At 43.6% G+C, this 14,393-nt stretch overlaps 1 protein-coding gene and 1 non-coding gene across 3 annotated transcripts in view; both read left to right on the forward strand.

The window, feature by feature from the left end:
- LOC126187771 (methyl farnesoate epoxidase-like) overlaps positions 1 to 14,393 on the forward strand; it is a 308,053-nt gene that overhangs the window by 159,446 nt on the left and 134,214 nt on the right. The gene's annotated exons all lie outside the window — the stretch shown is intronic.
- Trnas-cga (transfer RNA serine (anticodon CGA)) lies at positions 4,657 to 4,731 on the forward strand. Its single transcript has one exon. It is a non-coding gene; the product is annotated as a tRNA-Ser (tRNA).

Below are 14,393 nucleotides of genomic sequence, written 5' to 3' on the forward strand. Positions count from 1 at the left end.
GAGCAAGAAGAGATTCACTTATGGCCAGCTGTTAATTTTTGTGATTTTGGTTTAGCGTAAGCGGTATCCATACACTCGATTTTTGTACCTTCCGCCTTGCACGCAAATGTCGCACGATGGTGGAATGATCACAGTTCATCACATCTGCCAGTTTTCGAGTACACTAACGCGGACCTTTGCAGATTAATGAATTTAAACGATCTTCATTAAACCACGATGGCTTTCCCGAACGTGAAGAGTCACTACCGTCGAAATGATCCTCCTTAAAACGAGCAAACGAATTTGTTGCCGTGCTCTGTCCAAGGCCGAAATCTCGATACATGGCGCAAATATTTCTGTCTGCTTTTGCTTCTGTCACGCCTCAATGGAACTCAAATAGAACAATAACTAGGAAATGTTCCCATGTCTTCACTTGACACTCCCTTTTTTATCTCCAAACGACAAAACGACAATATATAAACTCAAATAGCAACAGTGAACTACAAACAAAAAAAAGACAATCGATACACAAACTTCGAACAGGTCCTGGAAGACCATACGGAACTGACCGACCACCGTGTCATCCTTAGCCTATGGGCGTCATTGAATGCGAATACGGAGAGGAGTGTGGTCAGTACAACGCTCTCCCAGCCGTTGTCAGCTTTCGTGACCGGAGCCGCTACTTCTCGATGAAGTAGCTCCCCAACTTGCCTCTCAAGGGCTGACTGAGTGCATCCCGCTTGCCAAAAGCGTACGACAGACCGGATGGTCACCCACCCAAGTTCTAGCCATGCCCCACAGCGCTTAATTTCGGTGGTCTGACGGGAACGGGTGTTGTCACTGCTGCAAGTCCATTGTTCCAGTTACGATGGCTACCCCTGCAATTCAAAAGGCTATAGACCACCACACTGCAGCACATTGCGAAAACTTTTCCCATGTCGCCACTGAAAATATATATCGTACAGTAATCAAATCTAGTATCGGAAAATACCCTTTAACTTGAAAGCTTATCATTCTATCTTTGCTAAACATCCGATCAGAAAAGTTAACTGAAAGTGTGTAACGTTTTCAATATAGCTTCCATTGGGGTAGGCTAAATGGAATATTGAAGTTATGTCTTCACTCCCATTCCATCTTCGTTACCTGCCACTTCAGAAATTACGATTAGCGATGTAATCGCGTGCTAGATAGTAATCATCGAACTTTCTGCAACGGAAACGAACTCATGTGCCCAGGCGCCGAAAGGTGGCTTGGAGAAGTCTGCCAGTTTGCTTTAATATCAGTGAATGGAGCTTCACCTATGCCACAAATCATCTTTATTTCTTAAGTAATGGTCAACTAGGCGCAGACAAATGAATAACTCCAAGGCAAGATCGCAAAAATAAATGATTACTATGATATTGCACGTTAAAGTATGGTTGTTTCGGGGAAGGAGACCAAACAGCGAGGTCATCGGTCTCATCGGATTAGGGAAGGACGGGGAAGGAAGTCGGCCGTGCCCTTTGAAAGGAACCATCCCGGCATTTGCCTGGAGCGATTTAGGGAAATCACGGAAAACCTAAATCAGGATGGCCGGACCCGGGATTGAACCGTCGTCCTCCCGAATGCGAGTCCCACGTTAAAGTATGCTCCCCTTAACGCAATAACTCTGGAAAGACTTGAGAAACGCACTGACGTGGCGAGAAAAATAAGAAACTGTCACGTACAAGGAGGTAAGAATATTAGCCTCTCGAAGATCTGGCAGACACAATTGAGAAACATGCTCCTTTGCTAATTATGGAGCCCTTGTTGCAAACACTGGTGACTAAGTGGGGAAACAATACGGAGCGGCAGGGAACTGACGCCCAGTGATATCTTTCGTTGACTCCAGAGTCGTTATTAGTCGATAAGTACTGCTCCTAACGTTTCACTGACATGACTGATTCAAGTGAGAAAAAGCGGAAGCGCCAGAAGCGCAACCTAACGTGGCCTAAATTCCAACCTCGTTAGAACAGCAGAAGGCTTCGTGCAATCGCGATCGACGGCCCACTAACCGCAGTGACCCAATGTCGTCTGTCCAGCACTCGCGCGCCAGTCCACTTACTCCGCCTCGAGAAGCACTCAGACAAGTGAAGTCATACCGTGGTCCGTAGAAGCGGGAAAGAGAAAATGCGTTAAATTTGCAAGTGACGAATCGTGCCCCCCCCCCCTCCTTCCTGTCGTAATGTTCCCATCCTCGTCCGAAAATGTACTTTATCGTCTACCGGCCTCACTCCCTCGCGAGTACTACTCTCAAATCCACAGGGAGAGGGCAAAAGCTCGTTTCATTTAAAAATGTCCAATCATTATAATGCTTACAACTCTGCGTCCCTCTGCCTCTCTCTCGCCCTTGCCTGTCTCCGTCTCTTCCAAAATGGTTCTTGGTTGCAGGTAGAGGGGGTAAGCCGACCATTGAATTTATAATTTTCCAATCGTGGACCACGCATTTTTCTGTCCTCCTTCCGTCCTGCACTTCCTTCTCATACACAAAACTGGCCACCTGCCTCACACAAGGACCTCCTACTCACTTCCAAAATAACATTGTTTCATGTGGTGGGGAGAGATTTTCGTTGAAGTTTGACGTCTTCCTCGCGCAAGGCACGTTTTTTCACCCTTGATGTAACATTCTCTTTCAGTGCGAGGGAAGTTTTCCTTAACATCAGAAAGAACCAAATAGACATTACCGCCCATGCTGGGCCTTTCCTTCCTCTTCTACGACGATGCCTTAAATCTCATCTACCCACATAAATCACCCAGCTGTGGGATGAGGAGTAAAGGAATTTAAAATGAAGTGACAATACCTAACATGTCCCATCTTCCTTCAAGAAGGCTTGAGTGTAGTCTCCCCACGGTAAAACTAGCATGGCAGACTCTTTATGGAACCACCCGCATGACGCACAGATCAGACATTTTGTCAGTATGTATGAAACTGGGACCAATAGTCACCCTTCAAATGGAGACTGTGATTTGCTACTATGAATGTACTCATCAGTGTTAAACTGGAATGTTTATCACAAGAAGTACCGTAACTAAACCAATCGAATGCTGTGAGAAAAGTTCTACTGCAATAGGGGAAATCTCAATACATAGTACGAAGTAAAAATAAAACATTTATCGTAAAATATATTTTAGCTCCACTGGTGTCCAAAATTAAAGCAACAAACGGAAATTTTGCAAGGTTGGGTTTATTTTGCCACAAAACAATAGAAATAGATGATAGAAAAGTAGAAACAACGTAAAGAATACACAACGTAAACAACTGCAATGCGCATATAGACACACAAAAATGGTCTTCGTTTTTATCTACTTAACGGATATGAACACACATTTCGACAACTGGTTAATGTGCTTAGTATGGAGTGTGACCAACTCTGGCAGCAATACATGCCTGACAACGACGGGGCATGCAGTGAATGATATCATCAATCTCATACTGAGGCAATAACGCCCATTCCTCCTGGAGAGCTGCTCGCAAGTCATGCAGAGTGGTTGGTGGATGCTGAAGTGATGCAACCCATCATCCTAGTGCACCCCAGACATGCTCTATGCGATTCAAATCGGCAGATCGTAAAGTCACGCCATGCGTGGAAAGTCTTCTTTTTCCAAGAGAACATCAACTGCTCTTGCTCTATAAGTTCGATCATTATCGTCCACGAATGCGATGTTTGAGCTCGCACCACCGCGCAACAACCGCACATGAGGTCCCAAGATCTCGTCACGAGACCTGATAGCAGTTAAACCTTGCCAATCCACCCACACAATTTCATGAAGAGGTGTTCATGAGCTCAACTTTATCCCTGCCCACAACATCAGAGATCCTCCTCGATACTGGTCACTTTCCATAATGTTTGCGTCCTGAAATCGTGTTCCACGTTCTCTCAAGATGCGAATGCGTCGAGTATCTCTCTCCAGACCAAATCGGGACTCATCTGTGAAAAGAACATTGGCCCACTGTTCGACTGTCCAGCTGGCATGCTGAGACTTCACTCTAGACATTCCCTTCTGTGAAGACGCATCAGAGGTACACTTGCAACAGGTCTCCAACAATAACAGCCACTCTGCCAAAGCCTTCTGTACAACGTTTGTCTCGATACAAGTCCAGTGGTTGCCGCGAGATAAGATGTCATTTTCCGTGCAGTGCTAAGGTAGTACCATCGTGACCTTACATCCAAATAACGGTTCTCTCTTTCTGATATCACACGTGGTCGGCCCTGCCGACAGAAGAATGTTGTCTCTTATTTATCGAGGAAACGAAAGACGGAACTTCCACTGCTGATTGTCTCTTGGTAAAAATCTACGTATTAGCTCCTAATTTTCTCATTGCAATCACTTTGTTAGACATATGTGAGAGGTTGTAATATGTTTGTTCACAACAGCGGGAACAGTATGGAACTCCAGAATGAGATTTTCACTCTGCAGCGGAATGTGCGCTGATATGAAAATTTCCTGGCAGATTAAAACTGTGTGCCGGACCGAGGTTCGAACTCGGGACCTATGCCTTTCGCGGGCAACTGCTCTGTAGCTAAGCCATGTCTCCGCAATATCCTTTCTTTCAGGAGTGCTAGTTCTGCAAGGTTCGCAGGAGAGCCTCTGTAAAGTTTGGAAGGTAGGAGACGAGGTACTGGCAGAACTAAAGCTGTGAGGACGGGTCGTGAATCGTGCTTGGGTAGCTCAGTTGGTAGAGCAGTTGCCCGCGAAAGGCAAAGGTCCCGAGTTCGAGTCTCGGTCCAGCACACAGTTTTAAGCTGCCAGGAAGTTTCAGTATGGAACTCAACTTTCAAATCGTCTTTCGTCAGAGTAGCGCTTATCTGCCATATTCTCACTAATTTTCTCGTCTTCTACGTATATCATTTAAATCCACCTGATTTTGACGAGTGAGAAATGACACCCGCCAAGTCACCGACCCCTGTTGATTCTCTTGAAGTTCTATTACGTTCCGACTGAACTATTCCGTTAGTCAGAAGGCTGTCTAGTCTTCTACCCATCACTGACTAAGTACAGAGCTGTCACAGTGAGAAAAATACCACACTAACATACAGGACGAAAGTCGCAACCATTCAGAGAATACGTGGAGTGTACTAAGAAATTCAGAGGAATAAGAGGTACAATTCGTCGATACGGAATGATCGTCTCTAAACATCCCACTGTAGGTGCCCTAATCTCCTTTATCGAAGTGTGTGTAAAATCTTATGGGACTTAACTGCTAAGGTCATCAGTCCCTAAGCTTACACACTATTTAACCTAAATGATCCTAAGGACAAACACACACACCCATGCCCGTTGGAGGACTCGAACCTCCGCCGGCATCAGTGGCACAGTCCACGACTGCAGCGCCCTAGACCCCTCGGCTAATCCCGCGCGGCAATCTCCTTTATCGTATTCCTATGATTACTCTTCTGGAAATACGGCACTGCCTGAGAAATTCACCCTTTTTCAAATGGAGCATACATTCATAATAAGACTTAAATAATTTCGCAACGCTTCAAATACACTGTCCATGAATCATCCACATCGCCACAACAGCCTCACACCCATAACTCAGTATAATTCAGAACTACTGCAAGAGTAGGGCGAGATTCGGGAGTTCATCACAGCATTGCTCACTTCTTACCCCCACACGCTGTTCGATAGTGGACCGACCATGGTGCTGTATTCCTTTCAGAGCAGAGTATATCCATATGAGCAGTAGACATATGCGTATTTATCCAAAGTAAGCGTATTTATTTAGAAGAAAACCCAGTGCTTCCATGGTTATCCAACTATCGTACATCGAGAGCCAATAAGCCAACAAGTACGAAGGAAATCAAATCAATGTCAGTGTTTCGTCCAGCAACAGCAGGCCCCCATGGGGCTCATCACTCTTTGATGAGTTCGTGCTTGGCTATCACAGGGTCCCAGTCGTTGCAGCACCCTCTCCCTTTCAGTGCTGCATGTCTATCATCCTGCTATCCTTTTTCCCCTTCCTTGGGGAACATGTCTGGGATAGTTTTGGGAACGTGTTCTGAAGACAGGCGATCTTTTACAGAAGCTCGAAATTTAGCGCGGTCATATCTGCATGAGAGCAATGGAAATACTATCGACTAAGGCGCTGCCAAATGAGACTTACTAAACACATGCTTCAGAAATTCCTTCACCAAGGAAGACGAAATAAATATTCCAGAATTAGAATCAAGAACAGCTGCCAACGTGAGTAACTTAGAAGCAGATATGCTTGGAGTAGTGTGGCAATTTAAATTACTAAATAAAAGTAAGTCTTCCGGTCCAGACTGTATACCAATTAGGTTCCTTTCAGGGCATACTGATCAATAGCTCACCACTTAACTATCACATACAACTGTTCGTTCGACGAAATATCCGTACCCAAAGACTGGAAAACTGCACAGGTCATACCAATATTCAACAAGGTTAGTAGGAATGATCCACTAAACTACAGGCCCATATCATTAACGTCGATATGTAGCAGGATTTTAGAACGTATATTGTGTTCGAACATTATGAATTACCTCGAAGAGAACGGTCAAACAGACTATCGACAAACAGTCAACAAGGATTTAGAAAACATCGTTCTTGTGAAACACAACTAGTTCTTTACACACACGAAGTGTTGAGTGTTATTGACAATGGATTTCAAATCGATTCCGTGTTTCTAGGTTTCCAGAAGGCTTTTGACACCATACCACATATGCGGCTTGTAATGACATTCCGTGCTTATCGAATATTGTCTCAGTTATCTGACAGGATTCGTGATTTCCTGTCGGAGAGGTCACTGTTGGTAGTAATTGACGGAAAGTCTCCGAGTAAAACAGAAGTGATTTCTGGTGTTCCCCAAGACAGTGTTATAGGCCGTTTGTTGTTCCTTATCTATATAAACGGGGTAGGAGACAATCTGAGCAGTTGTGTTAGGTTGATAGCAAATGGTGTTGTCGTTTATCATCTAGTGAAGCCATCAGAAGATCAAAAAACTATTTAGGAACGATATCTGTATGGTGCAAGAATTGGAAATTCGCCCTAAATAATGAAAAGTGTGAGGTCATCCGGTTGAGTGCTAAAAGGAATCCTTTAAACTCAGGTTACACGATAAAACAGTCAAATCTAAAAGCCGTAAATTCAACTTAATACCTAGGAATTACAATTAAGAACAACTTAAATTGGAAAGAACACATTGAAAATGTTGTAGGGAAGGCAAACCTAAGACTGCGTTTTATTGGCAGGACACTTAGCAAATGTAACAAACCTACTAAAAACACTGCCTACAACACGCTTGTCCATCCTGTCTTGGAGTTATGCTGTGCAGTGTGGGATCCTTACCAGATAGGATTAATGAAGTAGATCGAGAGAGTTCAAAAAAGTGCAACGCGTTTTGTATTATCGCGAAATAGGGGAGAATGTGACACTGACATGATAGAGGATTTGGGGTGGACACCATAAAAAGAAAGAAGTTTTTCGTTGCGGCGGAATCTTGTCACGGAATTTCAATCACCAACTCTCTCCTCTGAATGCGAAAATTTTTTGTTGACGCCGACATACATAGGGAGAAACGATCATCATAATAAAATAATGGAAATCAGAGCTCTCACGGAAAGATACAACGTTCACAGCGCTCTGTTCGAGATTGGAATAATAGAGATTTATTGCGAAGGCGGTTCGATGAACCCTCTGCCAGGCACGTAAGTGTGGTTTGCAGAGCATGTAGATACAGAAGTTTTCTTAGTCTGACACCAGAACAGTCCCTTAACTGTTGTTTCTTTCTTTCTTTCTTCGTTCTCAATCTCCTGTCCTTCCTGCGCTTTAGCGTTTGAGTTTTCTCTTTGTTTCTTCTTCCTCCTTGTGCCCTCCTGAAGACCGACCCATGCGTCTAACGCGTAACAGGTGAGTGGTTAATGCGTAGTTCTCAGTCCTGTTTCGATCGATATGATTCGCACGTACCTCCTGGTACAGGTCAGGGCCACAGAGGGGTGACTGCCTGGGCTGTTACCTTTCCAAATTGCCAACTGGTCCCCCTGTCACCAGAGGTGGGTGAGTCCCCCTCTGGTAGGAGCGCGCCATTGGAGAAACTGGCAGTAATGGGGGATTTTCTTGCAATGAGCCAATCTTAGTCCACGTCTACTAAACGTAAATGGAATGAGTCTAAAGATTCCAAGACTCCAATGGGAAAAGTAGGGGCCAGAATGAAGATTTTTACCGAGAGACAATCAGAAACAGAAGTTTTGTCTTTTGTTTTCTCAGTAAGTATGAGGCAATAATCTTCCTTGAGTTTTGTGTGCCTATAAATCGATGGAGTGACGTCTTAATAGGTAGACTAAATTTACATCTACATCTATCTGCATAGTTCGCCAGCCAATGTACGGTTCGTGGCCGAGAGTAGCCTGTACCACTACTAGTCATTCCCTTTCCTATACCACTCGCAAATAGAGTGAAGGGGAATAAAAAGAGCGCTAATTTCTCGATTCTCACCTCATGGACCTTATGTTGTGGCAGTGGAATCCTTCGGAAGTCAGCTTCAAATGTAGGTTCCTAACAGCGTTTCTAGAAAGAACATCGCCGTCCTTCCATGGATTCCCGTTTGAGTTCTCAAAGCACCAAACCACTAATTTGACGGGAACCATTAGGAACGCTTCTACAGGTCTGTAGGCTCATACACGTTTGGGAACGGGTGGTCAGCAGACAAGTTTTTTGTTTTGTTCACTGGGTCAGCCTTTCCGACATAAATACTCCTCACAACGTTTCGGTTTGCAGGTGGGAGGAGGGTAAGCATATGTTCAAAATCTTGGTATTTAATGACTTATCAGCTGGAAACGGTACAGCCCTGACTTGCGGACAGAGGTTCGCGACGCGGTGGCAGTAGTGGCAGTGTTCGCATGCGAATCGGTGGTGGTTGCAGGGATGGGGATGGGGGTGCAAAGGGTTGGAGAAGAGAGTGAAACATTCTGCTACTCCTATAAACTGATAGGTCTCAGCAGGAGTAGATCGGGAGTAGTACAGCATGAGAAGGCAGCTGACAGACAGAACGTAAAAAGCATTGCATATCTTCAGCTATTTGATGACAGTTACCACCCTTTTAGGTATCGGAGGAAATGAATAACTAGCCTATGGGAAACCTCTAGAAACGTCACAGAAGCATCTCTAATGTGTAGCTGGGGAGAGTAATCCTACTGCAAGAAAGAAGTTACACACCAAGCAAAGGGAGTCTCATGATTAATTTAATCTATTAGTCAATCAATTTGATATCAATGAAATTGCACCAGCTAGGTGGAAGTCAAGAATACCACAGATTCGATTCTCTAGTTGGAGCGCATTAATCAGACGTTTTTTCGTTGCGCGAAATCTTTGAAAGAAATTTCAGTCTCCTACCTACACGGCCATCGTTAGACAATCAGCTATGTTATCAAATTTACTTAGTAAAAATGATGCATACTAAAAAGGAATCTACATTCAGCCTGAGAAATTCGAGGTGTATGGACAACAACTTCTCGGATTTGGTAAAGTGGATTTTTTGAACTGGGGAGACTATGTCGAGGGTGGAATTGAAGTTAGAACCGTATGCCCAACCTCCCCTGCAAATCTCGTAGTGTGCTGGGGGTTAGCAACGCCCGTTCATGGCCAGTCCTGATCAGAAACCATGGATTAGCCTGTACAGAGCTGTTGAGTACAAAGAAAGGCACGAGTTAGTTGGTTCTCGCCCACAGCTGTAGTGACAACTTAGGGCAGTGACATAGATAGTGACCTCTTAGTGGCTGAATAGCAAAATAACCAGTACCCTGGTTGATTGGCAACAGATGTGAACAAGGGTGCTGCATGTATTCGCTGATTCTTCTGTGGAAATTTGAGAAGCTTCAATATGGGGAGTGTTTGCACTGGATGATTGTCTCTGGAGCCTCTGAGTGACTGGTACAGCCAGCATTTGGATACCAGGAGGCAGGCGTGCAACTGTCGGCATGCCTGGCACATGTACCAGTCTATAGTCCTGCCCGGCCTAGGTGGCTGCAGCTCCCAGCACTCCTGCCGTTGGCGGACGGCAAGCACTTGGTGATCGGTAGTGTGTGCGTTCGAAAGGCTTTTTGCCAGATATGTTTAGTGTAGGGTGGAAACGTTTCGGTGGTGGCGAGTTGGGCGGCGGCTGAAGAAAGGTGCTCGTGTTCTCAAACAACACTATAACCCATTTGTGGCAGAATGTAATTACTGCATTTGCAACGTGTATCTGTGTGATTCTCAAATGTTACAAATATGTTTTATTATGAAGAAGAATCACTGTAGTTGGTGGTGAGTGTTATAAGCAATCTGTTTGGTTAACACTCCATGCGACAGGGTCTCTGATATAATTTGGAACTGATCAGATGGAACGGAGCGAGCTGAGTTCTACAGTTTCCTGATTCAGCATCAGGCAGTAGGAACACAGTATTCTGAGGAGGAATGGAAACCTCGGCCTGCATAGTTGGAAACTTAGGTTCATGCAGGTGTTCACCCAAACAGGAAGTAACCATGAGAGAGAGAGAGAGAGAGAGAGAGAGAGAGAGAGAGAGAGAGAGAAAGACATAGTGGTTGCGCGGCTCCAGACTGTAGCGCCTAGAAGCGCTCGGCCAGTCTGGCCGGCTGTGTTACTTCAGACTGGTATCATCATGCATGGCTCCTGTCAGCTAACAGCGTGGCCCCCAGCAATAGTTTCTCTGTGCATTGTGTGATCTCTCATTTAGTGCAGTGGTGGACTATGTGGCTCACGATAGCAATTCCTCTGCAATCTCAGTGCAGCGGTGTGGAGAATTGGCAGCGAGTGGAGGAGAGTGCTTGGGTAATCATGTAATCACGTGTTACATATTTATAGAGAGTTTCACCTTGTTACTGCAAATTAATAGTCAATCTATAAGTTATATGAAGTATTTCCAAGAGTGGTATGTATTTTCCGCCATTTTTATTTGTTAAAGTGGAAGAATGTATGGTAGTGTGCGATCTTTATTCATTTTAGAGATGTATCAGCCACCCCTTCACCACTTAGCAGAACAGTAGGGGTCATAAATCCATCAATCAGTCGATTGATGGCTGTCAGAATAGCACTCATGCTGGTTTAAAGTGGAGCAGAAGAGGTGGGTAGCACTCTCACAAGGGAGAAAGGGTAGGGTAGTATCGATTATACACTATGCAGAGATCATACATGGTTTAAGCAAAGACTGCAGTGCAGTCAACAATGTGCGAGAGGGTAAGCAGTAGTCGAGTGTTGAGTCCGTGGGTGGAAGTCGGCTGTGAGAGGCTAGAGAGAGAGGTTGCTCGGTAGCGAGGCCGGAGATGAGTGGCAGAGTGGCACACAGTGTTTGATGTTCATAAATGTTTATAAATTGAGTGATTTGATTAACAAATTCCAGCATTTAAGAAAGGAGGTGTTATCATTTAGTAGTTTTCACAATAACAGAAGTGGACAACAATGAGTCAACTTCACCTACAGCATATGCGAATAATTTAGTTTGGTGCGAAACTAGGGGGAGGTTACATATGGCGACCGTGACAGGACTCCGATTCCACAGAAATCTTCAGAAACGACGGAGAAGACAACACAGCAAATAGTGAGTCCGCAGCTTTTCAGCACAGCAGCGTTTCGAAATTAAGTGAACTCGACGTTGTGTAGGAATGAACAGGAATAGGAATAATCAATAGTGTTACTGACTTTTAAGTTGCGAGTGAAATTTTCAATTTAGAGCAAGCATAAGTCATAACGAACAGTGATTGTTGTGAACAGTGTTAATATGGCTAATTCAGAACAAAACGGTAGTGTTACTAAAGACGAGGTAGGACAATTTAATAACGTGTTCGACGGAGAACAAATTAATGTGATGGAAAACACTACAGTTAAGTCGACAGAGGACAGTGGTACTCTTAGTTTTCATTTGCCTAAAGGAAGTTCAACACCGATGGTTATCCAGCAAACAGAAACTCCTATTGTCAGTAAAGATTGTATATCTCAATTGTTAGAAGCAATCAAAAATGTTCATGAGGAAAATAGACAGGCGCGTGCAGAAGCTAGAACGTTTCATGAGGAAAATAAAAAGGTGCGTGAGGAAATAGCAAGATCTCATGAGGAAACAGGAAAGTTCCATCAGGAAATCAAAAATGATTGTCAGACACTAACTAATGCGATTAGCAATTTGCGAACGGCACTCACCAGCTCATTTGAACAAAAGCATGATGAGCTCCGAAAAGAATGTCAAGACAAACATGGGGCCATTGGCAGCGAAATTACAGATCTTAAAATTCAAGTTAACGGGCGGTGTAGGCAAACGGAAGATTTTATTTGCAAAGTTAATGACAAAGTTAAGGCTCAAGATGACGAAATCGTCAAAATTAAAAGTTCTTGTAAAGCCAACAAAGAGTCGATAATTAAGATGGTTAACGGCGTACAAACGCGACGTGATGAACTAAGTGATGAGGTACATGAGATACGGCAAAAGGTAACGAACAACGACACAATATCAAATGGAATTAATAAAGAAATTTTGCGCGATGAAATTAATGCAGTATTACGTGAACCAGAAAACAATATTATTGGTTTGCTTCAAGTAATTGTTGACAATGGACTGAGCGGTCGAAAATTTCATGAATATGAACCGAAACAAGGCATCCACGCAGTTGCGTTCATTAGACAATTTAAACATGCGTTTCCGAGGCATTATATGGAACATGCTAAAATTGATACTTGCATCAGTCACGTGAAGGGTGAGGCACATATTTGGGGTATAAGTGTATCCGACAATTACACCAAGTATGAAGAATTTGAAACAGCATTTTTTTAAAATTTTGGTCGAAAGAAAAACAGTGGGACGTAAAATCAAAAATTCTCACACCGCCAAATTATGCAAGACATCACGGTACAATGCGTGAGTTTATGCAAAGGTACTGGAACGTCTCTGCATACTTGGACGATCCGGTTAAAGAAGAAGAGCTAATCCTTATATTAATTTAGAAATTACCATTTTTGGTGCGTGAGAAGTTAGCACTCACACCACAGTTAACAATGGAGCAAGTGTGTTTGCTAATTGACTGAATGGAATTGCTCAATGCCGAACGCGATCAACGTGAGCGACACAGTAATAACAATTACCCGAATCGTCACAACGGCCCAGCGCGGGAAGGAATCCCAAGTTACGAACGACCGAAATGATTTGATCGCCGTGACGATGATAGACACAGGAGAAACGAATACAATGTACAAGACGGATTCAGGTCAAATCATCCGCCGAACCGGCCACACAATGACAGAGACAGAGGACAGTGTCGATCGCCAGAACGTGCAAGAAGCCGCAATCACAATGAGCGAGATTCTGAACAGTTAAACTAAGCAAAGTTTCGGAGACGACCCGCTCCAGAACTCTTGTCACAGGGACAAGGGTCGGATATTATGATAAATGCCATAAAGTGTGAACATGTAAATGATGTCAACGAAGATTTGTGTCGAGAAAATGAAGAAACTAATAAAGAAATTTTGATGCCATTTGTGGAAGTCGAAGCATGTGGTATTGTCATGGATGCATTAATTTATTCAGCTAGCGAGGCAAGTGCTATTTCTGAAAATCTATTTTCGCAATTAAGCAATCTTGTCGCTATTCCCACATTTCCTGTTAACGGCGTACGTATTGTCAATGCAGTTGGAAACCGAAGCAAACCAATTAAAGGACAAGCATTACTAAGATTTTGTATTCAAGGGGACGAATACGAGCAGAGTGTGTTAATCGTTGGTTCTCTTAATGTTAGGCTAGTTGTCGGAGTTGATTGGTTGTCAGAGATGAGATGCTGTATTAATTTTAAGGAGAATTGTCTGCGGACGTGGAGAGATAATAAAGAAAGAAGTATTGTATTCAAAGGGTTTATTATGGATAATAAGGTCGCTGCGGGCGTGAAAATAAGGATGATGCGTTATAGAGGAGAATATGAAGCTGTCACTTTAAACAATTCAGAGAACTGCGCTAAGCTGCAAGAGAGGAACGAGGAGGATACTCTAAATTGTATTCAAACCAAGATTCGAGCGTTAGTAGACTTGACTGAAGCAGAACGAGAAGAACTGAGGGAACTACTGAGATGCTACGTCGATATATTTTCAAAGATACCAGGATTAATTAAAGGATATGTTCGTAAAATTAAAGTAAAGAACCATGAACCATTTCGCAGTAAGTCATACGCAATAGCATTGGCAAAAAGGGAAGCTGTTAACAAGGAAATACAGAGGATGTTGAATAATCAAATAATTGAGCGCTCAGATAGCGAATATTCGAACCCAATACATGCTGTAGCAAAGAAGGATGGCACAGTTCGCATTGTTCTTGACGCCCGTGTAATGAATCGCATAATTTTACCACAGCATGATCAGCCAGAAAACCAGAGTTTTTGTTACAATGATTCAAAGGAGTCAAATATCT

This window comes from Schistocerca cancellata, chromosome 5 (assembly GCF_023864275.1).
Source record: "Schistocerca cancellata isolate TAMUIC-IGC-003103 chromosome 5, iqSchCanc2.1, whole genome shotgun sequence".
Lineage (NCBI taxonomy): Eukaryota > Metazoa > Arthropoda > Insecta > Orthoptera > Acrididae > Schistocerca > Schistocerca cancellata.